Genomic DNA, 24,951 nt, shown 5'->3' on the forward strand with positions numbered 1-24,951 from the left:
GTCATTTGGGCTGACTGGTAGCACCTGGGGCTCCCTGCACCTGTAAATCCTAGTAGAGACTTATTCAGGGACCACCTCCCAGGACCTTTCTTTGTTTCTTTGAAGCAAAAAGAAACAGAAAAGAAAGAAAAAGAGGGAGGGAGGAAAGAAAAAAAAAAAAAAAAAAAAAAGGAGAGAGAGGAAGGAAAGGAAGGAAGGACGAAGAAAACATAAAATGCAAGCCCATAGCCCAGTGGTCGTCACACCAGGATTAGCCTGAATGATAACATCAATGTTGGGACAGTAGGGACAGTGACCATCCAGAAGTAAATGTGTAATGATTATGGGAGGTAAAGAACTCTAAGGACTTCACTAGGAAGTCTCTCTCATGTCTGGGGAGAGAAAGGTTGGGGAAGGAGAGGGACTCCTCAAAAAGTGTTACTGAAAGACACTGAAAGGTACAATGTGAGGATTATACCAAATTTCAATCTTACCTTCTTGCTAGAGAAAGTCGGGAAATTTCCTTGGGCTGGAGCAGCTAGCAAATCTAGGTTTAGATTCAGCTCTCACTCTTGTTCTTTTGGGTAAATGATCACCTCTGTAAGCCCACGGTTCCTCTTGTGCAGGATAATACCTTTACCCATGTACCACATAGGTTTAAAGAATGAAGGCAGGTTTGTTGAATCATCTAGCACTGGTTAGTACATAGTGACACCCAATTAATGACTCTCATGAGCCTGACTCTTCTTGTTTACTGCCACCGCAGGTAAGGAACCTTGGTGGGTTGAGTTTCTTAAGGAAGCGGGGCAGGGGACTATGTTGCTGTGCGTGGTTTTTTTTAAGGGCTTGACATTTTGTTCCGACCTGATTCTTTCCTATGTGCCCCTTATACCTCTTCCCTAAACTCTGGATGGTTCAAGAATAGATAGAGGGGAGACATGTGTTTCACTTACTGGATTAATGTTGGTGTCAGGAAATTAATTCTAAATTCTTCATCGTCCTGTCTGCCTTGACCTCACGTAGCCTGGTAAGGAAAATCCAGTAATTAAGCCAATGCAAGCAGAAAGGACATGAGAAAATGATAGGGGATATTTTCTGCCTAGTTTCCCCTCCATCCTTGCCTGCTGGAGTGATGGCCTTGTGGAAGGATGTTCAAGCTTCATACAGAGTGAGTGCGAGCATGGGACACGTTCAGTTTCCTTGTCCGGTGTGGTAGCAGAGTAATGGTCCTTCACACATCCTAATCCCCAGAACCCGTGAATATGTTTCATTACGCAGTAAAACAGGGCTTTGCCCACGTGGTTAATGTGAGGGACTGAGAGATGAGAAAATAAAAAATGAAGAGGAAAACAGGAGAGTCAGAGATGGGGCAGAAGAGAAGGCTGGAGAAGACAAACTTCCATTGCCTTTGAAGATGGAGGAGGAAGATCTTTGAAGCCAAAGTGTATAGACAGCCTCTAGGAGCTGGGAATGGCCCTCAGCTGACAGCCAGCAAGGAAACAGAGACTTCATTTCTACAACTATATGGAACTTAATTCTGCCAACCACCTGAGTGAGCATGGAAGCAGATTCTCCTCTGGAATCTCCAGAAAAGAACACAGCCCTCTGATGCCCTGATTTTAGCCCAGTGAAACTCATGCCAGGTTTCCAAACAACAGAGCTATGATAATAAATTTGTGTTGTTTTAAGTTGCTAAATGTGTGTTAACTTGTTAACGGCAGCAGGAGAAAACGAATAACACACTGTTAGGAGTGGAGAGTGAAAAGTGTGTTGTTTTTCTTATTCTGCTCCTTGTCCCACTAATTTTCTCATCAGGAGCATAAGTAAGATTTTGCAGATAAGGTATGCACATTTCGTTTTAAAGTGCTTAATCATTATGGGGTTGACATTTTGGTTTTTTTAGTGTTAGGGATCTGATTTATTTATTCATTTATGTTTGTCTTTTTAGGGCCACACGCAAGGTATATGGAGGTTCCCAGGCTAGGGGTCAAACTGGAGCTATAGCCACTGGCCTACACCACAGCCAGAGCAACACCAGATCTTTAACCACTGAGCGAGGCCAGGGATTGAACCTGCATCCTCATGGATGCCAGTCAGATTCGTTATCGCTGAGCCCTGACGGGAACTCCAGGATCTGATTTAATAGCCAGTAGATATTAAATAATACTTTTTGTGATTGAGAACCGTTTGTAGTTTTTCTTTGGATTTCTCTTTAAGCAATCATATCTGCAGCTTCCTTTCTACTTCTACTGCGTGCGTGTGTGTGTGTGTGTGTGTGTGTGTGTGTGTGAATGTGTGAATGCCCAGCGTGCAGATAGACATCCTTGTTTGGTTCATGACTTTAAAGGAATGCTCTGAAAGCTTATTTCTTACAGTTTACTGGGTTAGGGAAGTGTCCTTTTTTTAGCTTGCTATTTTTCTTATCTTGAATAGATGTCAAATTTTATTAAATTTTTTTCTGCCTCTATTAAGATGGACATAGAGTTTTTTCTTATAATTTGTTAATGAGGTGAATTGCATTAATCAATACATTTTCTAATATTGAACCAATCTCAACATTTCTGGAAGATACCATATTTGTCATTTCAAAAAATACTTTGTTTAGAATTACTGCATTTATGTTTACGGACAAGAAGGGACTGTGGATATCTTTTTTATGTGGTCTTTGATAGTTTCGATGTTAGAACTATACAGATATCTACTTAATATTAGTAATTTGTTTCTGAAAATCAGCTGTTCTATTCAAAAACATTAACTGGGAGCCTACTTCCCTTCATTTTAAATGGTTAAATGATAATGAGCTACTTGTTTTTTGTTTTTTTTTGTCTTTTCTATGGCCGATCCTATGCCACATGGAGGTTCCCAGGCTAGGGGTCTAATCAGAGCTGTAGCCACCGGCCTACACCAGAGGCACAGCAACGTGGGATCCAAACCGCGTCTGCACCCTACACTACAACTCATGGCAACGCCAGATCCTTAACCCACTGAGCAAGGCCAGGGATCTAACCCACAACCTCATGATTCCTAGTCGGATTCGTTAACCACTGAGCCACGATGGGAACTCCGAGCTACTTGTTAACCCAAACCAATTTCCTGAAATGTGATATAGTAAACAAACCTGTTTTAAACAGTAAACTATAACATAAGGCTGTAAATGTCCATAACATTGCTTCCTGATTACCAAACAGTATAGTTGTATAATAAATAGTTGCTTTGTTGGAAATAATATATTCACTTTCATTGTTACTGCTTTACTGCTTGATTTGCTTCTTTCTCCATGGATCGTTTAACGTTTTCTCAGCTTTTTTGGTTCTCATAATACAAAACTGTGAGGGAAAAAGGGGCAATATGAAATATGAAAGGCATTATGGGAATGTGGCAGAGAATGAGTCAGGCTGAGGGTGATCTTTAGTGCTGCTTTTATCACCAGTAGTGTTTGTGCGGCATATCCCCTTCATTGACTCTTGGTATGCTTTTTGATTTGCTGATGCATGATGCTTCCAAAATTTTACTAGTTGGGTTTGTGATGTAACTCAGGGCATTTCCTGCACTTTTGTTGTTATTTTTGGTAAAAATGTATTGAGGAATTCTCATGTGGCGCAGTGGGTTAAGGATCCAGTGTTTTCACTGCTGTGGCTCAGGTCACTGCTGTGGTGTGGGTTCAGTCCCTAGCCCGAGAACTTCTGTGTGCCTGGGGCATAGCCAAAAAAATAAATAAATAAACATCACTTTTAGAACTATCTGGGTCTAGTATATTCTTTGTAAGAAGATTTTATTTTATTTTTTTATTTTTTATCTTTTTAGGGCCACACCTGAGGCATATGGAAGTTCCCAAACTAGGGCTGGAATCAGAGATATAGCTGCTGGCCTACGCCACAGCCACGACACTGGCTCCAAGCCACATCTGCGACCTACACCACAGGTCATGGCAATGCTGGCTCCTTAACCTACTGAGTGAGGCCAGGGATCAAACCCACATACTCATGGATACTAGTCAGTTTTCATTACCACTGAGGCACAAGGGGAGCTCCTATAGGAGGATTTTAAACTAATAAATTAATTTCTTTAACGATTGTAAAACTGTAGAGGTTTTTTCTTCTTTTGTTTTTTCGTCTTTTTGCCATTTCTTGGGCCGTTCTCGCGGCATATGGAGGTTCCCAGGCTAGGGGTCCAATTGGAGCTGTAGCCACCAGCCTACACCAGAACCATAGCAACGCAGAATCTGAGCCACATCAGCGACCTACACCACAGCTCACAGCAACGCCGGATCCTTAACCTACTGAGCAAGGCCAGGGATTGAACCCATTACCTCATGGTTCCTAGTCGGATTCGTTAACCACTGCGCCACGACGGGAACTCCCAGGTTTTTTCTTATTTAGTCATCCTTTGACAAGTCATCCTTCCGAGGGATGTATCCATTCTGCATGGTTTAAAGTTTGTTTATCCAGGAAGCACAGAGTCCCAAAGAAGATCAACCCAAAGAGGATAACTCAAGACGAGTGTTAATTAAAATGGCAAAAATTAAAGATTAAAAGGGACTATTAAAAGCAGTAAGAGAAAAGCAACAGTTACTCTAAAGGAACACCCAGAAGACTATGAACTGCCTCTTCAGCAGAAACTCTGCAGACCAGAAGGGAGTGGCACGATATATTTAAAGTGGTGAAAAGGTGTCGGGGGGGGGGGGGGTCTACAACCAAGAATACACTGCCTGTCAAGGCTTACATTCAGATTTGATGGTGACATAAAAAGTTGTACAGACAAGCAAAAGCTTAAAGAGTTCAGTACCATCAAACCAGCTTTACAAGAAATATTGAAGGGGCTTCTCTTAAGCCAGAAACAAAAGGCTACAACTAGAAACATGAAAATCACAGTAGGAAAAACTCACTGGCAAAGGCAAATATGCAGTAGAAAGTCAGCTATGTACAAAGCTAGAAGTAAGGCTAAAATACAAAGGTAGTAAAATCATCTATATCTGCAATAAGTAGTTAAGGGATATGCAGAACAGAAAGATGTCAGAAACAGTAATTGTGGGAGGGGGAGTGAAAATATAGGCAGCCCCTGGGTATGTGCTAGATTAGAAGCCTACTCCTCAGGTCATACCTATTATATGCAAATAGCCTCTTTTGGAAAGACTGGGCAGGTTCAGTCTGCTGGTTCTGTGCTGGCCCTTGGGGATTAGCCAGGGTGACTCTGTGTGAGTCCTTTCTGAACTTTTATTTATTTATTTATTCGGGCCACAGCTGTGGCATACGGAGGTTTCCAGGCTAGGGATCACATTGAAGCTGGAGCTGCTGGCCTGTACCACAGCCACAGCAATTTGGGATTCTTAACCTGCTGAGCAAGGCCAGGGATCCAACCCTCATCCTCATGGATACTAGTCGGATTCTGTTCCGCTGAGCCACAACAGAAACTGAGAAGATCTGAGCTATCCTTTAGATCTCTGTGGCTTGTGGTTCTCATGGATGCCAGCCCCTCTGGCATTTCAAAAATGGATGTTTTAGGCACCCATTGCTCAGGTGAGGTCTTCAAAGTTGGGGTACTAGGTATGAAGCCTAAACCCATCACTCCTCAGGGAGAAGCTGGGGGTTGTGAGTTCCGTCCCGGTTGGGCCATTGCTGCACCAGGAATGGGGTTTATGGTGAAATTGGTTCTCAGCCACTCCTCCTCAGTTTGATGTGGGTTTTTCCTCGTTTGCCCAATGTGTAGAAATCAGGTGGTTTCTGGATTTCTTTCTGAGGGAATTATTTCGTATGTAGCTGTTGATTTGGTGTGTCTATGGGAGGTCAGGAGCCTCTGACATTGCCGTCATGAGCCAGCTCCTAATGCTGAGTTTCTTGTGTCAGTTATTACACATTATTTTTCCAGGATTTCTCTTTGGTTCTTTTCCAAAGATGTAGGTTATTAATGATGTCTTTTGTTCCTTTGCTATTACTCCCTTTATTTCTCGAAATGTGTTAAACACTTATTTTATATCCTCAGGGTCAAATATTGGCACAATTTAACTCTGAACTCACCGTCACATGCTGTTTCTTTTCTTTTTTTCCTTTTTTTTTTTTTTTTTTTTTTTAGGGCCGCACCCGAGGCACATGGAGGTTCCCAGGCTAGGAGTCGAATCAGACTGTGTCTTCATGGATACTAGTCAGATTCATTGCCGCTGAGCTTCGACGGGAGCTCCTGTTTATTTTCTTACAGGTTTTTTTTTTTTTTTAGCTGTAAGCATATGTTCTTTGGAAATTAAGTTATGGTAATCATTTGTGTCTGCTCCTGTAGAAAAGATTTATGTCTGGTATTGCTGGGCATTTGGGACACTACTAATGGGAAGCACTGCCAGACCATGCCATCCACCCCACATAGGATAGGGTGTGCCCTCCCTGCATGAGGGGGACTGGTGCTAGTCATTTTCGAGGGAAACACATCCCCTCCCCCATTTACCCTTCTTCATAATGTGTGGGCAAATTTTCTCCACTATTTCTCTCTGTAGGATGACTGAACCCCCCCCCCCCAATTCACTTACCAAGGATGTTACCTTTTGGGGGTCACAACTTTATGCATGGGTCCTTACCTCTACTTCCACCTTGCTCATCTCATGTCTTATCTCCTGACTCCCATATGGCCTTGTGAAGCCTACGCTCTAAGCCTCCAAGGCTAGGTATGTAGGTATCCCAGGCAAACGCCACCACCAGAACTTGCTTTGCATTCATGCTCTCTTTTATGTGTGACCTCTGAGGACATCCCTTATTTTTCATCCAACTCAGCCATGCATTTAGAATGATATTTTAAAACATTTTCTCCAGCATTTTTAATTATTGTGCATTAGGGAATTTCTCTGCATATCTCCCACCACATTGCAGGCACAGAATGCATTTTGAGTTTCTTCATCAATTTGTTCCTTGAAAAGCCATCCAGCTTAAGAGCATTGGAAGGCTTACCACTAATCCTGCTTTTTCTACTAACAACCTATCTGCGAAGGTAATAATTCTTCCCAAAATAATTCTCAGAGGGTCTCTTTATTAAAGTAACTTGGCTAAATTCTTGGGGAATTTAACAAAATTATTCTGAACTTCATTTGGCGTCAGAGATTGATGAGACTAGGCAGAACAATTTAGAAAAGATTAATGGTGGAGGACGAACTCCTTCCTTAAACTAAATATTAGACATATTGCAACGTTAAATATGAAAACACATTCTCAACTTTATAAAATAATTGTCAGCATGGTATTGGCATAGGCATTCCCCTTTGGATGGAAAGGAACGTAGACCTTCTAAACAGTTTGTATTTTATGTTAAATCCTAATATGTCTTAAAGCAAACATCACACATCAGCAGAAGAGGGAGGGCTTAATCCACATGTGTCTCTAACAGGAGTGATTTGTCACCTTGGGAAAAAAAAGAGTATTACCTGATATGAATAAAAATAAGCCTTATCTAGTTTAAAGAATTAAATTGAGGGGAAAAAAATCAAATAATAGGCTAAGTGAAAATAATAGTTTGATTGTAGAAAGGACTTACTAAGCGTAATGGCTGTTTCTGCAAGAAACTGGTTACAGTGAATAATGATATATGTAGAGAATTTTTGGCCATAAGAAAATATTGCCTTTCAAAATAATAAGTAATATTTATTTAAAAATAAATACATGGAATAAGTAAATAATTGGTAATCTTGATTTGGCAACTTTAAAACTTCTTTTTTTTTTTTTTTATTTTATGGCTACACCTGAGGCATATGAAAGTTCCCAGGCCAGGGACTGAATCTGAGCCATAGTTGTGACTGCAGCTGTGGCAGAGGAAGGTTCTTTAACCCCTTGTGCTGGGTGGGGGAATCAATCGACCTGCAACTCTGCAACAACTGGAGCCACTACAGTCAGATTTTATTTTTATTTTTTTTAGGGCTGCACCTGTGGCATATGGACTTCCCCAGGATAGAGATCAAATCAGAACTGCAGCTGCTGGTCTGTACCAGAGAAATAGCAATGCCAGATCCCATTGGCGACTCTGACCTGTGCCTTAGCTCATGGTAACGATGGATGCTTAATCCACTGGGTGAGGCCAGGGATTGAGCCTTCATCCTCATGGATACTAGTTGGATTCTTAACCCACTGTACAATAGTGGGAACTCCAAAATTTTTATCTTTAGTAGTTAAAGAGACATTCTAGGACTTACCGTTGTGGTTCAGCAGATTAAGAACCAAGGTTATATCCATGAGGATGCAGGTTCAATCCTGGCCTTGCTCAGTGGGTTAAGGGTCCGGCTTTGCCATAAGCTGAGATGTGGGTTGAAGATGCAGCTTGGATCTGGTGTTGCTAACCTAACCCTAACCCTAACTCTAACCTAACCCTGTGGTATAGGCTAGCAGCTGCCACTCGGATTTGACCCCTAGCCCAGGAACTTACCACAGGTGCGCCCCTAAAAAGAAAAAAAAGTAATTTCATATATCTCTTGGCCAAATTTGTGTAATATAATTATAACAAATATAATAATAATAAAATATTCATGTTAATTCATATGGCTACTGAATACCCAGTAGGACCAAAGACAAAAAAATTATTTCACAAAAGAGAAACATGAATTCTGAAACATATCAATACCTTAAGGAATTCTATGAGAAATATTTTTGTAACACTATTCATTTGTATAAATACAAACTGACCTCTAGATTTCCAGTTGGTTTTTCTGATATTTATATATATATATTTTTTTTTAACTAAGAGGTAGGCAGGTCTGTGTTTAGGGGGGCTCTTTGTCTCTTTCATTTTGTTCTCATTCTGGGGCGTGATGGGACTTAAATTCTTTTCCTACATATTTTTTATTATCAATTTACTAATCATTATGCTTACTGTGTTTGAATGATATATGGTTCATCTTATTTACCAAATATTTTAAGTCAAATCTCTTCTAAACCACTATTTTAGAGGTTTTACAGGAAGTATTGACTTGTTAGTGACTGATATTGCAAAGAAACTGCTAAATGATTGCTAGTAGAAGAAATTCCTTATTGAGTTTTGTGTTAGTACAAGCAGGAAACCACCAGGTGGCAGTACAAGCCAAGCACAAACCCCCCACTATAATTTATACATGCGTATTCTCAATCACAGTTTAACTGGAATGAAATTAGCAATCGAAAATCCATATTTGAATAGAATCACTCACTTGCCTAGGTGTCTTTTAAACCTAGTTTTATGCTAGTTTTTCAGAGGTGATGCTTTGATTTTTTTTTTTTTTTAAATCTGGTCAAGGTTGTGTAGGAAGGGACTGTTTTGATATGCTACTTTTGAGTATCTCAGAAGAACATCTTATTTATTTCAGTCCAGACAACAGTGAACATCTTTCAGTGATAAAATTCTTTATGCCACAGAATGATATGTTTTAAGCCAATCAGGAAAATAAAGCTGGTGCTTTTAGTCAGGAGCCAGCCTGCCAGGAAATATACATAGCAATTGGAGTTGGATTATTAATAGACACTTCTTTTGTGGGATAGACAGCTCAATCTGTCTTAATTTTTTTAAAAGTCAGGTATGACTTGATTGCAGTGCTTAGTCACTTTCTGGAAATAAATAGTTGCTAGATAAAAATATGATTTTCTTATTTTTATAACTAAATATATGTGGCATGTGTTTCATATCCATACATTTCCAGGGGTATTTTTAGGAACATCTGTTTCTATATCAGTAACTTTTCCATGATGCTAGAGTCTTTCTTTGGGGGAGCAGACAGCATTGGAAGATTTTCTGTGAGACTGGTGTTCCTGTGAGGCACAGAATATCTCCAATAGCACAAAACCCAAAACCTGGGTTTCTAATGAGTGGCTTTAGTACATTAATGTTAATGTTTATTTTAACCACTGAAAGAGAATTCTGAGCTGTTCCATTAGAGATTTGAAGTCTCTTAGCTGAGTAGATTAAATCTCTGAGTCCTGAGCAACTTGAAATTGAGTACACCGGACCTGTGTCCAAAATCTCTGAGAAATCATGGAGAACTCAGGGGCTTCAGATGGGAGAAGTTTGAAGATTCTGATCCTTCACACTTTCAAAAAGGGGAAGAAGTAATTTCATTTTGGTCTATGATAATGAACATGGCCTCAATTCTGTAATGCGCTATCAAATAAATGATTGGTGAGCCCTTAGAAGCAGCATCACTTATTCATGAGAGCCAGAATGGGTTTAACACCCATCACAGCAGAATTTCTTTTTCAATAAGGTGTCCAGATCTCTAGAGCTGAGAAGGGTGGAGAACCTAGAAATCTGAATTTGAACAAGGCGCTTGACAGAGTCTCTCGTTATATACCCCTGGCTGAAGAGAGCGATGTCATTATGGATATTGATGGTTAGTTGAATAGCTACTAAGGGGGTGCTGTTTAGTAGATTGATGTCAAATGGAAGGGTGGTTCTAGGAATGTCCTTGGCCTTTTCCTGTTAATCCTTTTTATTGGTGATTTGGATGAAGATATTGAAAGCACTCTTAAAAAATTTGAGATGATATGAAGTTAAAGAGAATAAATTAAATGGTCAAATTAGGATCCTAAAATTTTAGGCTTGTTGAATTTGATGAGTGTTAAAAGAACGATTTTTAAAGAGAACATCTGTTGGGGGCCACTACTTGCATGCTAAAATCAACACCATGTATAGAGGATAAGCTGTATCTTAGCTGTAGTACATCTGGAAAAGACTTAAGGAAATGTTGTTGGTAGTGAATATAGTGTAATTCAGCTTGTGCCGTGAGTGTCAGCAGAGTAAATGTTAACTTAGGTTTTTGTTTGTTTGTTTCTTTTGTTTTTTGACCTTGCCTGCAGCATGAGGAAGTTTCCAGGCTAGGGATTGAACCCAGGTACAAGCAGTGACAAAGCCAGATCCTTAACCTACAGAGCCACTAGGGATCTCCTTAATTTAGGTTTTATTTTTATTTTTTTAGTCTTTTTAGGGCCGCACCTGCAGCATATGTAGGTTCCCAGGCTAGGGTTCTAATCAGAGTTGTAGCCGCCGGCCTACTCCACAGCCACAGCAACGCGGAATCCGAGGCACACCTGCAATCTACACCACAGCTCACGGCAATGCCAGATCCTTAACCCACTGAGCGAGGCCAGGGATCGAACCTGAAACCTCATGGTTCCTAGTCGGATTCGTTAACCACTGAGCCACGATGGGAACTCCTAATTTAGGTTTTATTAAGCAAAAAAGTGTGCTGTGGAGAAGGAGAGCATTGTTCCCTCTTCTACTGGCTTGACTACTCTCACTTCAGCTCTAAGTGCTGTACCTCAAGTGTGCTATAGGGAGGCCAGGAATTACTGAGGAAGAAGATAAGCAAGATAACAAAGACAGTAGAAGCTGTGTTACAAAGGAAGTAGCTGAAGGAACTGGGTGTTAGCAAATGCAGTGTCAGAAGTTGGAGTGACACTGGCTTCACATGTTTGAAGTGTGTCATGTGAGAGGGGAATTAGACTTGTTCTGTGTGATCTCGAGGGATCAAATCAAGGGGTGGAAACCTTAAAGAGGCAGCTTCGAGTTTCATAGAATAACTTTCTGATGGTTGGAAGCAATCCCAGATGGGAACAAACTGTTGAAGAGACGGTGATTTCTCCATCATTAGGGTGTTCAAGCATGAACGGGTAAGAACGTGGAAATGTCCTAGCAACTGATACATCACTGAATGAATGTAAAAGTCCCTTCCAATTCTAAGAGTTTATGGCTATTTTAATTTAAAATTCAATTAATATGGTTATTAAAATTTGAAATTTTAATATTTTAATGCTTTATTAAGCTAACAGGAATCCTTAAGAAAAGGAATCTTTAAAGATTTCTCAATGTTAATTTACCCCAATAATCCTAATATGTGGTTCGTTTTCTTTTTAATGCCTTTAGTCAGCAGAGGCAATATCAGGATTTTAAATGTGACCTTTATTCTTGTTGTCTCAGAGAAATGGTCCAAGCCCCAATGCCAAGATAAACACAATAGGTACCAAGTACTTCCAGATCCTAAAGAGATTACCTAAACAGGTTGTGTTATATGATTGGGCAGCTAGTTTTGCCTGAGTGAGCCAATTGCTCACCCCCGGGGTCGAAGCGGAAGAGTTGGTGATGAAGACGGTTTGAGACAGCCATTAGCATGTTGCAAGATACTCCCCGTCAGTAGGGAACTGCTGGGAGGACTTGGTATGTATGGGAGATTGGGAGACTCCAGGACAGTGATGCTCCCTAAGAGAGACCGGCTGGAGCCACCCATGCCTGGAGTGGCCTGAGAGAGAGAGCCCTTTGGTGGGAACAGTATTCACCACCATGGAGGGTGTGTGGGCAAGATGCATGTTTCCCCTGCACCAGAAGTGTTTTTTTTTTTTCCCAAAGGTTGCTTGGAGACTGGACTGGCAGCAGTTAGGGCCTGATGGTGAAGACTAATGAGAAGAGATTAACTGACTAGAGCTGGACCATGTAGGTTCAAATCATGGCTCTACTGCTTACTTGCTATGTAATCATGGGCAGAGATGGAACAAGAAATGTAGAGCCTACCTCCACACTCCTGCCCAAATCTTAGGAAGATGTACCCACCTTAAATTAGAGAAGGTTTTGGAATTTTGATAGTAAACAAAAGGGGCTTTTAAAATACCCAAGTAAGGAACTCCTGTGGTGGCTCAGCGGAAACAAACCTGACTAGTAACCATGAGGTTCATTCCTTGACTTCACTCAGTGGGTTAAGGATCTTGTGTTGCTGTGAGCTATGGTGTAGGTTGCAGACATGGCTCGGATCTGGTGTTGCTGTGACTATGGCTGGCAGCTGTAGGTCCATTTCGACACCTTGCTTGGGAAGCTCCATATGCTTCAAGTACAGCCCTAAAAAAAAAAAAAAAACCAAGTAAGACCATGCTTGCAACTTAGAGGGACGAGGAGAACTATGAGACCTTCCCAAGTTTCCATTCAGGGTATGGAAAAGGAGTCCAGAAAGTAGGTTTGAAGAGAGAGTGGAAGAAAGAATAAAGCTGCTTTCTGTATGCATCCTCTGCAGACCAGATTAATAAATATATGAACTGACTACAGCTATGAGTGGAAATGCAAGCCATGGATATAGTCTATATGGTTTTGTCACCATGTAGTAGTGTCAATAGTAAGTCACCCTACCTCTTGGGTCCTAAATTTCTTCACCTGTAGAAGATCTCCTGGTTCCTTTTAGCTTTGTAGTTCTGTATTCATTTTATTTCATAACCAAGATTTGGTGTCTGTCTCTCTCTCTCTCTAATTAATTTAGTATTTATAAATATTTACTTATAACCAGAATTTTTTCCAGGAAAGTTTTAATTAAATGAATTTTCACTTTTTCTTCCTATTGGCACTTGGGTTGTGTTTTGTGCCTAAATATGGTGTTAAGATTATTTTGTGTTTCTCATTTCTCCAGTAGTTTTTCTGCTAACTTTAATATAGATAAGCTTTAGTAAGATATGGCATTGTGAGCACATGCATTTTAAGTGTCTTACCCAAACCCTGCTGATTCAGTCTACATGTGGTTTTTACATTTTATAGATGAAAAGTCACAGGCAAACTAAATTCAAGGAGGTAAAAGGAATGGTCAAATAAATACAATTAAATATTAAAGAATTCCTCAGACCTCTTGAAATTCATGAGATAGTTCTGCCTTTTCTTACTCATGTGTGCAACAAGATGTTGACTTAGTCTGTCCTTGAATTTTAAATCTCTTTGTAACACAACTATTGTCTGAGGTAATGTAATTATCTGTAAATTCCTGTCAGAGTCTCTGACATGTCCTGGAAATGGTTGACACAAACAAATCATTTGTTTAACTAATTTAGTTTTGTTCAAAATTATGCAGTAAGGTTTGCATTTCAGTTCAGATGAAAATGAGATACTGATCAGAACATCATAAAATAGAATGAGTGGGCAACATACATCTTAATCTACTCGGTTCTTTGCTGGAATTCCTAATTTCTAGATTGAGGTCTTGAACACTAGCAACGTTATAAATTCTACTAGATTGTGTATTTATTCCTTGTAAATTTTATAAAACATTCAGTCTTTGTAATGATACTGAATAAAGTATGTCCAAAGTGTAGCACTCTACGTGGATTACATATTTATACATCCAGCATCTGTGTTATACATTGAACAAAAATGGCAGCAGCAGCGATTGCAGCATCCATGGCCCCAGAGCCTATCACTTGAAATGTCTTTGCCGTTTTCACCCAGTTTAGATTTAAGAGATCTCTAAGTTTTCTTCTGTCTCTAGAATCCTATGATTTAGCTTACAAGAGACATCGTGTCTAAAGCCTAAGTATAAATTCAGCCATGGCAACTTGAGCCTCTAAAATCTCAGTATCCAGAACACCAAAAACCCTGTTTTTGCAATGTAGTGAGAATATTTCTATGTTAGTGAGAGAATGGGAAGTCAAGTATAATAAAGTGTCCTTCCTTAAAAACACATGTATGTTAAATTTCCCTTATGTTCCCAGAGCTGCTCTAGATCACGGTGGTTAAGAGGATTATAAAGTGATTGTAGAGAGAGAAGTAAGCAAGGAGCTCTGATTTCTGTTTCTGAGAGCAGTTTGTTTTCTTTCTGCCTTACTGGACTGTGGACGCCAAGTCTGAAGATGTAGCCCTGTGATAAAGAAGGACAGTTGTGCATGTAATGAATTGAAGGGTAGTAATAGAATATCATTTCAGGCTTCTATTAGTATTATTTTTGCAGCCTAGTATATTTCCTCTCCTTTCTTACTCCTTTAATGCAGATTTTGCTTCCTCTCTTCACACAAGGATCCTCACAGGAATGCCAAAGCTCCATCCACCTGGTTATCTGTGATTGGTTCAGGTATGACACAAGACCCAAGCAGAAGAGCCCTTGTGTAGTACTTTCTTGTAGTGGAGTCAATAGGGAAATTTTGCCTTTGCTTCTGTGTTCCTGGAACTGGAAGGATAGGCGTGTCTCCAGTGGGTTAGTCCAGGCTCACTCACACGGGTGTAGTAGGTTTTCAAGACAATGAGTGGTGCATAAAGTCCTCTCAAGGCCCAGGCTAGGCACTGGTACTTCAGTACTTCTGCTGCATCCTGTTGGCCAAAGTACAAGCCCAGCCCTGATTCAGAGAATGAGGAATTCGTCTCTATTTTTAATGGAGGAGTTGGAAGCCAAGGGGAAGACAGGGAAAAATGGGAGCACAACTAATTTGCTGAAACAGTTATGTGCATATACTTCAGAAGTTCAGAAATTTCCTCAAGGTCCCATGGCTGGGAAGCAGCAGGGACAGGAGATGAGTGTCAGTCTCCTGACTAAAAATCTCACTGTTGTAACATTTCTCTCTAGTCTTGCTGATTGATCTATGCAGTCCAGATGTCACAACTAATTGGTTTCTAGAGTCCTATTCTTAGATCACTTTTAAATGACTCCTGAGTTATTATGATGTGTCTTTGTTATAGCAAAAGTATTAACTTTCTATAAATAGGTTCTTCTTGCACCATGCTTATAAGCATTTATATTCATATTCATGACAAAATGAAGTTCATATTTCCATCTCGTATTGCAGTATGATTTGAAATACCAGATGTTATTTTAGAAGAATAGATAAAATAACTTTAGTATCTAGTAAATTCTTAAATGATACTTAGAAATTGTGAAGAAACAGTGAATTCAGGCAAATGGGAAGATGGAAGGTGATGAGAGCTGCAAAAAAGGAAGAGAATGCTGTCAACACACAGAAGAGACGATGGACCTCAACCCTGTGGGAGTTAAGGAGAGTAGTAGTGGGGGTGGTTATCATGTAGGCTGAGGAATCTTATAGCCCACAGTGAAAGGCTCCATGCATATTTTAGAGACAATGCTCTCCAAGGATCCTCAAAAGGATAGACTCTGGGGAGCAGAGACAGTGCACACGAAGCCTAGTGTTGCACTGTAAGACTCAGGTGCCCCATTGTGCCTCTCCTAAAGTGATTTAGCTCAAACCCTTTTTGAATGCCTAGCTTGAAAGTCTGGGTGTTACCATTCTTCCTCTAGAACAGTCCTAAGGGTGTTAGTGGGAAAGGGTGGTCACATTGGCAACTTCATCTCATGAAATTCAATTATTAAAATGCACAGTTGGGAGTTCTGTTGCAGCACAATGGGGTGGGCACTGTCGATCCCCAGACGGGTGCAGTGGGTTAAAGGATCTGGTATTGCTACAGCTGTGGCTTAGGTTACAGCTATATCTCAGATCTGATCCCTGGCCTGGGAACTCCATGTGCCGGCCGGGCAGCTGAAAATGAAAAAAAGGAAAAAGCATCATTGCTGTGAAGAAAGGAAAATTAGGAAGGTATAGAAACAGATGGTGGCAATAAAAGGAGACAACTTTTTTTCCTGCGATTGAAGTAAGGGCTTCTCTCAGAAGGTAACATTAGTGACTAGAACTGAACAACTGGGGACATTTCAGAGATCATTTGGTTTGAGGTGGGATGAGTGGAACTCACATCTGGGATATAGACATGAGTGTTCACATGGCCCACATGAGACAGAAGGAGGTGAAGGAGAACATCTCTGTGTTGGGAAGGAAAGCAGGTGGGTTTCATGACTTCCGAACTGGCTACTAGGAGAAGAGGTCATATGTATAGTTTTTAAACATCACAATATCCTGTATCTTCACCTTTTCATTACATTGGTAAATATGCCAGTTAATACCAGAATAGGTTCTGATATTAGAATCTGATGGTCAGGAAAAGATAGAGTATGAGAAGAACTGTAGTGTGTTCTCCTCAGAGGGAACAAGACAGGGATTACATTCTCCCTGACTAGTTTCCTAAGTGGTTCATTTTAAGAGGGTTTGTGCATTCTGTGTTTTGAAGCACAGAGAATCTTGGAATGGAGAATCAATTTTCCCTCTTCTCTGTTAGTCTGCATTCTGGCACTAGATGACTCTGGAAAGAGAGGGTGGCCATTCTGCCTATCAGGGGAGTCTGGCCTGCATTCAAGGTTGGATCCCAGGACTTTGGGACCTGGTATTTGTGTACTGCGTGTCTGAGATTTTGTCTATATCACGCTGTCATCTGACTGCTGACTCTTTCCCCGACACCAAAAGGTGCAGAGTTCAAACCACAAGAGTGAGAATTCTGTATGAACCTGAAATCACTTTTCAATGTAACCATTTGAGACACTAGATCACATTGTATGAAATGAAGGAAAATAACCCAAGGAAATTAAAAAAAAAAAAAAAAACAGATCCGTGGCCATCAGGTAGGGTTGTTTCAGAGAGAAAACCAAAAAAAAAAAAAAAAAAAAAAAAAAAAAGTTCAGGTAGGGCAACTCCACATAATCGCTTTAAGCTTTAAGTCACAAGTTTGAGCTGTAGGAATGTCTTTGCTGATAAATACAGAAGAAGGGTCAGCCATTGGAACAATTTATCTTGTATTTGTTCAAAGCACCAAGTAAATTAGAGGAAATTTTTTAGAGTTCGGAATTTTACTGGGATGTGATAAGTATTCACAATCAAAGAGTCGCTGAATTTGCAAATAATATGTATACTTTTGCAGTGATTGACACTTCTAAATCTATAGTTAAAAAGGGGAGGAAAAGTAACCAAATATGAAAGCGATTTCACATTCTTCACTTCTCAGTTCTGATGATATTTGAAAGATCAGAATGATTTTCCATCTCTGGTGATTTAGAAATGCCTTCAAAAACAAAATGTTTTAGAATGGATAAGCAATGAGGTCCTACTGTACAGCAAGGTAACTATAACCAATCGCTTGGGACAGAGCAAGAGAGAAGATAATATGAGAAAAAGAATGTGTGTATATTGTACAGTGGAAATTGACAAAACATTGTAAATCGACTATAATAAAAAATAAAAATAAAATAAAAATTTGTAAAGAAAAAAAAAAAAAAACCAAAATGTAATCCAAGTGTCTTCTAGAGTATTAATCTGTTAATATGTGTGTTATTCACAAATTTAAAGATAACAGCTGCCACCAGTTTTTCTGTCTACAAAGGAGTTAATCTTTGTTTCTTTTTATCGTCTCAGTCTCTGAATTTTTATGCCATAAGCCAACTTTGCTTAAGTATGTAAACTTTTTTTAAATACAGTTTTTATTTTGGAATAATTTTACATGTACAGAAAATTTACAGAGTATGGCAAGGTGCCAGGTACACCTCACTCAGATTCCTCTAATATTTAACATCCATGAGTAGGTGGAGTAGTGGCTGCAAATACATGTCCACATCCCAACCCCCACAGTCTGTGAATGTGACTTCATTTGGAAAAAGAGCCTTTGCAGGTGTAATTAAGAGGTTCAAGACGAGATTGTTCTGGATTATCTGAGTGGCCTTAAATCCAGTGACAGAGGTCCTTTTAAAAGACACAAAGAGGGGACACAGACAAGGAGAAGAAGACAGCATTCGTTTTCTCACCGATGTGCCTTTTCCGACCTAGGATCCAATTCAGAATACCGCATTGCATTGGTTATCATGTCTCTATGGTCCTCTGGTCTGTGAGTCTTTGTTTTTCATGACCTTGGTGTCCTTGAGCAGCGCTGGTCAGGTATATGGTAGAATATCCCCCATCGTGGGTTTGTCTGCTTTTTTTCCCCATAATTAGACTGGGTTATAGTTTTGGGAAAAAAATGCCACAGAGATGTAGTGCTCCTTTCATTACATCATTACACACACACATACACACACACACCCACCCACCCCTTCTCTTAATCTTGATCACTTGGATGTGGTAGAGTTTCCCAGCTTTCTCTTTCGGGAAGTCACTGCTTTTCCTTTCCATATTCTGTTCTTTGGAAGGAAGTCTTGAAGACCGGCCCTTGCTAAGTAGGTGGGGGATAAAGCTATACTATACCTCCTTGGAGTCTGGGGAAGAGAGTTTGTATTATTTGGAGTTTTTCTGTAAGAAATATGCCTGCCAGAGTTCCTGTCGTGGCTCAGCCATTAACGAATCCAACTAGGAACCGTGAGGTTGCCGGTTCTGTCCCTGGCCTTGCTCAGTGGGTCAAGGATCCAGCGTTGCCGTGAGCTGTGGTGTAGGTTGCAGACGTGGCTCGGATCCCATGTTTCTGTGGCTCTGGCGTAGGCTGGTGGGACCTCTAGCCAGGGAACCTCCATATGCCATGGAAGCAGCCCTAGAAAAGGCAAAAAGACCAAAAAAAAAAAAAAAATGCCTGCCTTCCTTTCTCCCTTTCTTCAATCATGTATTTATATGAGTATTAATGTATATTGTTTTATAATCCAATTCTACATTGTGATCTAATACCACATTATTTATTTTTTGCCCCAATCGTTCTAGCATAATGGATTTTATTATTACTTTTTATTCCTTCATATGGTACTGATTTAAGCTTTCTGTTTGTTTCTTGGTCTATTAGTTATATATTGCTGCACAGCAAATTATCCCCAAGCTTAGTGGCTTCAAACAACAAACACTATTATCTCACAGTTTCTATGGGTCAGAAATCTGGGTGTGATTTAACAGGTTTGGGTGCCTCTGTTCCCTCACAGGTTTGCAGTCTAGGTGTCATTTGGAGGGGCTTTCTCAGGTAAAATATGGCTGAAAGTTTACAGAGTAAGTGGGAAGGGAAAACATGTGCTGAAAAAAAAAAAAAAAAAAGGGACCAAAGGAGCTCAGCAGACTGAAAAGTTTTCTTAAAGTAGATGGTGATGTTTTGATGAAAGATCTTCAAGCGGTAGCGACTGTGATGGAACCCAAACGTGTAGTGAAACCCAATGTATAGTGAAAGACATATGACATGAAAAAGGTAACTGATATTAAGAGAAAAAAAATACTCTTTTAGACCAGCATGGACAGTACGCCATATGGATGAACCAGAGGCAAACAAAAAGGCTGAAAGCAAAGAGAGAGGAAAAAAAGGGAAAAAGCACAGTAAAAGCCATGAAAGCAGGGAAGGGTTTGGCCTGGTAGACTCCTGAAAAGATGCCACATGGGACAGATCTTTGATTGGAATGTATACATTGATTTTAGCTTCTCCTAAATGAAAACTTTGTTTCCATTTTTTAACAGCAACAAAAAGGTGTCAGTTGGAGGTGTAATCTTCTGAAGCCTCAGCTGGAGAGACGCTGCTTTCCTAGGCTAACACACATGTTGTGGTAACCCTCATTTCCTTGCCAGCTGTTACATGGAGACCTAAGTTCCTTGCCACGATGGCAAGGAACAGTCACAGACAGCTCGCAACGTGGCAGCTGGCTTCCCTCAGAGTAAGAGGGTGAGTGAAGGTGCCCAAGATGGAAATCACAGTCCTTTGGCAACCTAATCTTGCAGGTGCCACCCTGTCATTTTTGCCATACTGTATTTGTTCTGAGCCCACGTTCACGGGTGGAATGGCATGGGTACGAGGAGCTGGGGATCACTGGATACCGCTTTATTTATTTATTTATTTATTTGGATACCACTTTAGAGGCTGCCAACCTCACCTAGTATTCCACCATTACAGTTCCACTAGAACAGGCAGAAGGAGAAGAGAAGAGGGAAGCTTTGAAAAGCAAAACCCCATGGCTTAAATGTTTCGCTTGCAATAACTTTTGACATTGTGTCACATAGTACATGCTATCTCCCCGTTATTATTGGTCATTTGTATATTTATTTATTCATTCATTTAGGAGTATATGACATGTCATTCAAACCCAATGAGACATTTCTACCTGATGTGGTAGGATGTGGTCTACCTGAGATTTTTGTAAAACTTTTTTTTCTTAATTAGATTGCACTTACAGGTCATTTAGGCCCAGTCACTGGAGCACTACTTCTACCAGGTGTCATGTGAGCAGTTATTAACTGTAATTGAAGTTAAATGCAATTACTTTTATAATCCTGTGTAGTTCACATTGAATTAATAAAAATTTCATAATGAAACTGGGAAATTATAAAGGATTACTGACAAAGAATAACACCAATAATTCTTCCATTTGAATTCAACTCATTTTTAGGTCCATAACCATTAAGTAAAATCATATATTTGTGTCTTCTAGTTAAAAAATAATTCATGCTACTTGCAGAACACTAAAAATGAAGATAAGCCCACAGGAAAACAACAAAACACTCCAAATTTTGTACTATTGTTTTAACATATATTTTTTAGGAATTTATTTATTTATTTTTTAGGACCACACCCAGAGCATATGGAAGTTTCCAGGCTAGAGATCGAATCAGAGCTGCAGCTGCAGGCCTGTGCCACAGCCACAGCAACGGCAGATCTGAGCTGCATCTGTGACCTATACCACACCTCACAGCAATGCTGGATTCCTGACCCACTGAGCAAGGCCAGGAATTGAACCCGCATCCTTGTGGATACCGGTCGGGTTCGTTACCCCTGAGCCACAAGGGTTTTAACATCTTGATGCATAGAATTTCCACATGATTTCATACATATTTATGTATCCATATATTTAATACTATTGGTATCAAATTTGTGGAATAATTAAAAGTGTATTTTGAATATTTTCTAAGTAAATCATTATTTTAGCAAGGATCCATTTGGCTCACATTCCTATATAGGCCAGTTTCTGCTCTGCAGACACCTCTGCACTCATCCCATATACATGAATTGACTGTGCGCTGTTGGCCGGGCTCTGTGTTGATGGCACATGACAGAGAGCCTGGCACAGGGGAGAGCTCCAGCCAGGGGTTTGAAAGACTCACTTTTTCTTCCAGCTCTGCTACTAATTTTCTCATGTTCTTGACGAAGAAAAACTAATAGGTGAGATGTATTGAACCTTCACTATATGGTAGCTACTGCTCACAGCCCTTCAATTAATCTCATGCTTGGAGTTCCCGTCGTGGCGCAGTGGAAACAAATCCAACTAGGAACCATGAGGTTGCAGGTTTGATCTCTGGCTTTGCTTAGTGGGTTAAGGATCTGGCATTGCCCCGAGCTGTGGTGTAGGTTGCAGATGCTTGGATCCTTTGTTGCTGTGGCCATGGCATAGGCTGGCAGCTGTAGCTCCGATTTGGCCCCTAGCCTGGGACCCTCCATATGCTACCAGTGCGGCCCTAAAAAGCAAAAAAAAAAAAACCCGAAAAAAACAAACAAAAAAAAATGCCTCATGCTTAAGAGTTCAGGGTGGAGCCAGAACTTAACCCTGGTAGGGGATTCCAGAGCTTATGTGCTTACTACTCTGTACTTTTGAAGTGACTATGAGCACTCTGGGTCTTAGTTTCCTCACTGACAAAATGTAGGAATTGTCCTGAAAGTAGCTGGTCTTCTATGTCCTCTGCTTGTTTGCACATTTAGTAGGATTTTATTATATGTATAGTGAACTTACTTAACTTTAAAATTTCCCTAAATGAGGAGTGAGAGAAAGAGAAGGAGAGAGTTTAAATAGTACAGGGTATTTGGGAGTTCCTGTCATGGCTCAGTGGAAACAAACCTAACTAGTATCCATGAGGATGTAGGTTTGATCCCTCGCCTCCATCAGTGGGTTAAGGGTCCAATGTTACCTTGAGCTGTGGTTTAGGTCACAGATGTGGCTCAGATCCTGCTTTGCTGTGGTTGTATTTTAGGCTGACAGCTGCAGATCGATTTGATCCCTAGCCTGGGAACTTCCATATGCTATTTGGACTTAAAAAGAAAAAAAAAAAATAGTACAGGGGATTGAAATAGTCATTGCAGTTTGGACAAAACCTATAGAAGTAATGTAAAAATGATTTCATTTAAAAACTACTCTCATCATTGACAATTAAAAGAAGTGTACTGTTTAGGTGACCAAGTAAGCTACTAGTGATAGATTCACCTGTACTCTTTCTTTTTTTTTGTCTTTTTTTGTCTTTTTTAGGGCTGCACCCATGACACATAGAGGTTCCCAGGCTAGGGGTCCAATCGGAGCTATAGCCACCGGCCTACACCACAGCCACAGCTATTCGGGATCCAAGCCACATCTGTGAACCCACAGCACAGCTCTTGGGAATGCTTGATCCTTAACCCACTGAGAGAGACCAGGGATCGAACCCCGTCTCATGGATGCTAGTCAGGTTTATTAACCACTGAGCCACAACAGGAACTCCGACCTATACTCTTGAAGAAAGAATCAAAGAACTAGTTGAAGTAAGTAGTGAAAGATTTACAAGTGATTAATTAGGAGCGTCAATAAAATCATTTTACAGAGCTATAAGAAATGCACACTGGGAGTTCCCGTCGTGGCGCAGTGGTTAACGAATCCGACTAGGAACCATGAGGTTGCGGGTTCGGTCCCTGCCCTTGCTCAGTGGGTTAACGATCCGGCGTTGCCGTGAGCTGTGGTGTAGGTTGCAGACGCGGCTCGGATCTTGCGTTGCTGTGGCTCTGGCGTAGGCTGGTGGCTACAGCTCCGATTCGACCCCTAGCCTGGGAACCTCCATATGCCGCGGAAGCGGCCCAAGAAATAGCAACAACAACAACAAAAGACAAAAAAAAAAAAAAAAAAAAAAAAAAAAAAAAAAAGAAATGCACACTATACTTTTTTTAATGAGTTAATATGTTGCTTTTTAAAAATTTTTAGTTAAAATATAACTGATTTACAGTGTTATGTTACAGGTGTACAGTAAAGTATAGTTATATATATATAAAATGTATATTTTGTATTCTCTTCCATCATAGGTTATTACAAGCTACTGGGTATAGTTCTGTGTTCTATACACCTGGTCCTTGTTGGTTGTCTATTTTATATATAGCGGTGTGTATGTTTTAATCCCTATTTCCTAATTTATTCCACTTCTCCACCTTCTGTAACCATAATTTGTTTTTGTGAATCTATTTCTGTTTTGAAATAAGTTCATTTGGGTCATTTAGATTCCACATATAAGCGATATCTTATGGTATTTGACCTCCTCTCTCTGGCTTACTTCACCTAGTATTGTAATCTCTAGGTCCAGCATGTTGTTACAAATGGCATTATTTCATTCTTTTTATGGCTGAGTAATAATATTTCATTGTATATGTATGGTATATATATACCATATGTATGTGTGAGATATATATATATCTCACATTTTCTTTATCCATTCATCTGTAGATGGACATTTAGGTTGCTTCCATGTCTTGGCTATTGTAAATAGTGCTACTATGAACACTGGGGTGCATGTACTATTTTGAATTATGTTTTTCTTTAGATTTATGCCTGGAAGTAGTTTTGCTGGATCCTATGGTAGCTCTGTTTATAGTTTTTTTTTTTTAAGGAACCTCCGTACAGTTTTCCATAGTGGCTTCACCAGTTTACATTCCCACAAACAGTGGAGGAGGGTTCCTTTTTTTTCCACACCCTCCCTAAGCTTTTATTATTTGTAGACTTCTGATGATGGCCATTCTCACTGGTTTAAGGTCATACCTCATTGTAGTTTAATTTGCATTTCTCTAATAATTAGCAATCTTGAGCATCTTTTCACATGTCTTTTGGCCCTCTGTATATCTTTTTTGGATATATGCCCAAGAGTGGGATTGCTGGGTCATATGGTAGATCTATGTATAGTTTTCTAAGGTACCACCATACTTTTCTCCATAGTGGTTGTACCAGCTTAGATTCCCACCAACAGTGCAGGAGGGTTCCCTTTTCTTCATACCCCCTCCAGCATTTGTTATTTGTGGACCTATTAATGATGGCCATTCTGACTCGTGTGAGGTGGTATCTCGTGGTAGTTTTGATTTGCATTTCTCTATCTTTTTTTGGCATACTATACTTTTTAAGCAATGTAAGATATTTTAAGGAGACACAATAGTAAATGTTACTTTTTCCACTTAACTGACTTTAAAATCATACGCACAAGTAAGATGTGAATCCATTTTCATAGATAACCTATTCAAGTTAAAATTTATGGGAAAGTTTCTTTCCCATAAATTCTTATATCAAGGAATTCAAAAGCCCAGGTTCATTATGGCCTCAGAAGGGGCTGGACTGTGACCAGAAAATCATTAGGGAGGTCCTGCTATGGCTCAGTGGGTTAACGATCCTGTTTGTCTCTGTGAAGGTTCAGGTCCAGTCCTTGGCCTGGAGGTGCAGTGGGTTATGGATCCGGCATTGCTGCAGCTGTGGTATAT

The 24,951-nt window shown here is 40.1% G+C and overlaps 1 long non-coding RNA gene and 1 pseudogene across 4 annotated transcripts in view; both read left to right on the plus strand.

Annotated features, from left to right (window-relative positions):
- LOC146405682 (uncharacterized) overlaps positions 1–24,951 on the plus strand; it is a 327,565-nt gene that overhangs the window by 1,216 nt on the left and 301,398 nt on the right. The window lies entirely within an intron of this gene.
- Positions 19,359–19,943, plus strand: LOC146405683 (protein LLP homolog pseudogene; annotated as a pseudogene).

Source organism: Sus scrofa, chromosome 2 (genome assembly GCF_054392235.1).
Source record: "Sus scrofa isolate SSC_HxYL_T2T_F1_AM1 chromosome 2, Sscrofa_HxYL_maternal_Yorkshire_Landrace_v2.0, whole genome shotgun sequence".
NCBI lineage: Eukaryota > Metazoa > Chordata > Mammalia > Artiodactyla > Suidae > Sus > Sus scrofa.